Below are 3,328 nucleotides of genomic sequence, written 5' to 3'. Positions count from 1 at the left end.
TCCGCACTAAAAAACAGTTCTCCCGAAAAGTTGGCTTTATGTAATCTTTGGGTTCAAAATTAGCAAAGGAAGAAAAAGAGTAAATGAAGTTCGCTTTTGGGCAATTTTAACGCTAGCCTATCAACGGATGTACATATGGCAAAATATACGCCCTCTTGTGAATACATATACCATTGTATTATTAAGCACGCTAAAGCATCGTTCAAGAGATAAGTATCCCAGATTCACTTTAAACAGAATCCTATTTTTTTGAAGTTTCAAGCTTCACATACATATTCGCATCACTAACCAGAGAAAAACAGTGATCCTGTGAGGAGTGAATATCCCCCGTTTACCGCAAAGAGATGCTCTTCTCACAAATAGTTCGTAAAAGGTTTGCCGTCATATATGGTTTGCATTACTGAGCATGGAAACATAGCGAGCGACTATGGGATAGATGGGTCGCTCAGATTCACAGGGAAAAGAGAATCGACTTTCTCATGTCTCCCGTTGCTTGCCTGTGTTTTCGTAGTGATATTCCTTTTACCAAAGACAGAATGACACCGCTCCTGCTTAAATGCACACACATCCAGCGCCATGCTATCTCTATTCACTGTTAACACTCGTTATATACACTCCACATAACGGCAATTTAAAGCTATGTTGAATAAATATACACGAGGATGTTTATATGTGTGTGTGAATGATTGAACTCGCACATATGTGTTTGTCTTTGCGTGTGTTAATTCACTTAAACATAAAACCAGCATTGATGTGTGCATTCGGATATTTCTCTCTAGGGTATTAACTACTAATTGTTTGCACATATATACAAACATGTACATACCAGGCACACTCGTGAGATTATCTATCTCTGTCACAATAGTATAAGTGAAAACCTATAATTAAATTATCTCGAAAAATTCAAATGAAAAATTTAAGAAAAAAAAAAGAAAAGAAAAATGAAGTTTAAAAAACATTTTTAATACTTAATGACCTTACCATAAACGTTGGGAAGTTACCAAAAAAAATATTGAGCCACATGTTAAGCTGAAATGATATTTTGGATGAGTGCAATCTATAAATTCGTTTATGAATGAAATCATTGTATGAAACTTAAATTTTTTGAAAAAGCTTAATATTTTTTAGGGAAATAAGCATTTGAACGTCGTTGCGTGATTATCTACCAAGGGACGGGTGCACATTCATCTTATCAAAATGTTTGCAACAATCGAAAAGTAGCTACAAAGATATATATAGTGTTGGCCAACATCAAATCCTAAATCGATTTAAGCATGTCAGTCTGTCCGCCCCTCTAAAGTCTATGTTAAATATTTTCCTGGCCGCAAGATTTAACTTATCACTTTCAAATTAAGCATAAACGATAAAAAAATTCTTACACGCAAGTTGATGTTCAAAATGAGCCAAATCAATGTAGTACCATAGGCATGCCTATATATAGTACGTACACCAAGAAAAAGTTACAATTTTTTGCACAATTTATAGCAGATGAACCTGTAAAAACTTTGGCATATAATCTATAGGCAATTTTATAGTAGCTGTACGAAAAAGAGCAAGAACAGATCACGACCCCGAAAGAAGCTTCAGAGACCCCATAAAGCGCATATAGTCTTGATCAACAACAAATGTTGAATCGATTTCAGCACGTTCGTCTATATGTCCGTAATGGAATAAGGGTGTGGACTTCATATTAAGCAAGAGCCATTAGAAGTTCTTGCACGCAAGCTAATTTTGAACATAAGCAAACACACAACGTAACTCAGATCATTTCTACTTTTTAGATTTTTTACTTATTACTCGCAAACTACACTAGACATACGATAAAAATGTTCCCGTGGACTTTACAAAAGTGTAAAAAAAAATCAGACACGCCCCTCTCCAATATTGTAGGCAACAAAAATTTAGTTTTCTTTTTCTTTTTTTTTTTTAGTATTTTTTCGGAAGATAATAGTAAGCATAAAAGGTTCGACCATACCCGCACATAATTTTCTTATTTGTTTCTCTTGATAAAACAGCAATGGGCCTTCCTGAAGCAATTTTATAATGAATTATTAAGTGATTTGGTTATTAACACTTGTCAAACTTGTTTTGTTATTAATACTCAACTCGCCGAAATATTTTTATTATTATTTAAGGTTATGTCAGTTGTTTAGCATCTGGAAGTTCTTAGCCTTAAATTGAGCCTAGAATCTGCGAATTGATGGACGGAAGGATTCGAAATGATCGGATCAGATTACGCTATAAAGAAAAGCATTCATTTTTAAAGGTTTTTCATTGCATATTTTTAGGTGCTATAAGCCATAAGCATAAGAGACTTATATTTTACTGCGTGTCTTCTCTGCTAGAAGGCATAAAAACTTTAATTTTAAGTAGAAACTGCTTTGATAGAGCCTTAAAGAATGAGTATATTATCATTAAATATTTAGAGTTAATGGAAAAAAGAAAGCTTGGCAATCGCTCATCTACAGCTGTGTAAATGTCTCCTCCCAATTAAAGCGCAGTATATTTATATACACGTAGAATACACAATGTATGCTCCAATTGTAATTACAAAATGTAAAATATTTAATACGGCAAAGAAACAAGTAATACTGCTGCAGAACAACGTTTTATTATATACTAGATACGGGAGCAGGCGGGTTATCCTCTGTTTAGCCTATTCGTACCTATGGCAAAAATGTGTGTGTGTGTGTGTGTGTGTGTGTGTATGTTTGTGAAGTTTCATACGAAATTAAAATAACAGAAAAATTTTATATGCACGTCTACTCTCCCAAACAACTTGTTAAAGCATATAAAATCAGCGATTGTTAGTTAAAAAGTCGATGTACGACTTGTTGGCTGGGGGTGGCGGTTAGGTTAGGTGGTATTGAGTTTAATAAATGTGTTCATGTTTTTTATTCCTATTTTTTTTTTTTTTTTCTTTTACCTTTTATGTCGTGCTATACCAAGTACTAATTAAACAAGTCTTAGCTGCTAGTATACAATGACAGCTGCTATAGCTCTATTGTTTAAGCAAAAAAAAAAAAAAGAAACAAAAACAACTGTCTCAGAGTTTGGTTGACTTTTCAGTCATTTGACTGTGACGTGATATACATAAGCCGTGATGTAAACATTTGACTTAATAAGCTTTAAATTAACTCAAATAAATGTACTCCAAATACTCTCAAAGATTTTAACAATCAATGCTTATGCAAGCGAAATTAACCAACCAAACGAATGCCTCATGTTTTCAATTCAATTCCATTGACGGTCTGCTTTTATCCCCAGGACCTTTCCAAACCGGTTGTGTTAATATTAAAAAAAAAAAAAAAAAAAAAAAAAAAAAAAA

This window comes from Glossina fuscipes, unplaced genomic scaffold (assembly GCF_014805625.2).
Source record: "Glossina fuscipes isolate IAEA_lab_2018 unplaced genomic scaffold, Yale_Gfus_2 28, whole genome shotgun sequence".
Classification (NCBI taxonomy): domain Eukaryota; kingdom Metazoa; phylum Arthropoda; class Insecta; order Diptera; family Glossinidae; genus Glossina; species Glossina fuscipes.
The sequence above is the reverse complement of the archived record's forward strand: the minus strand, read 5'-3'. Positions refer to the sequence as shown.